This window comes from Poecilia latipinna, unplaced genomic scaffold (assembly GCF_001443285.1).
Source record: "Poecilia latipinna isolate Pla-1442-1.1 unplaced genomic scaffold, P_latipinna-1.0 Scaffold2069, whole genome shotgun sequence".
Classification (NCBI taxonomy): domain Eukaryota; kingdom Metazoa; phylum Chordata; class Actinopteri; order Cyprinodontiformes; family Poeciliidae; genus Poecilia; species Poecilia latipinna.
The window spans coordinates 113054-113892 of NW_015114685.1; positions in this window are offsets into that span (position 1 = coordinate 113054).

Consider the following 839-nt stretch of genomic DNA (forward strand, 5'->3'; position numbering starts at 1 on the left):
AGAGGCCAGCCCGTAGACCAACAGGACTCGCTATGAAGCCCTAGAGGCCAGCCCGTAGACCAACAGGACTCGCTATGAAGCCCTAGAGGTCAGCCCGGGGAACAACAGGACTCGCTATGAAGCCCTAGAGGTCATCCCTTACAGCAACAGGAGTCGCTATGAGCCCTAGAGGTCAGCCCGTAGACCAATAGGACTCGCTATAAACCCTACAGGTCAGCCTGGAGACCAACAGGACTCGCTATGAGCCCTAGAGGTCAGCCCGTAGACCAACAGGACTCGCTATGAACCCTAGAGGTCAGCCCGTAGACCAACAGGACTCGCTATGAAGCCCTAGAGGTCAGCCCGTAGACCAACAGGACTCACGATGAGCCCTAGAGGCCAGCCCGTAGACCAACAGGACTCGCTATGAAGCCCTAGAGGACAGCCCGGAGACCAACAGGACTCGCTATGAACCCTAGAGGTCAGCCCGGAGACCAAGAGGACTCGCTATGAACCCTAGAGGTCAGCCCGGAGAGCAAGAGGACTCGCTATGAACCCTAGAGGTCAACCCGGAGACCAACAGGACTCGCTATGAACCCTAGAGGTCAGCCCGGAGACCAAGAGGACTCGCTATGAACCCTAGAGGTCAACCCAGAGACCAAGAGGACTCGCTATGAACCCTAGAGGTCAGCCCGGAGACCAACAGGACTCGCTATGAACCCTAGAGGTCAGCCCGGGGACCAACAGGACTCGCTATGAGCTCTAGAGGTCAGCCCGGGGAACAACAGGACTCGCTATGAAGCCCTAGAGGTCAGCCCGGGGAACAACAGGACTCGCTATGAAGCCCTAGAGGTCAGCCC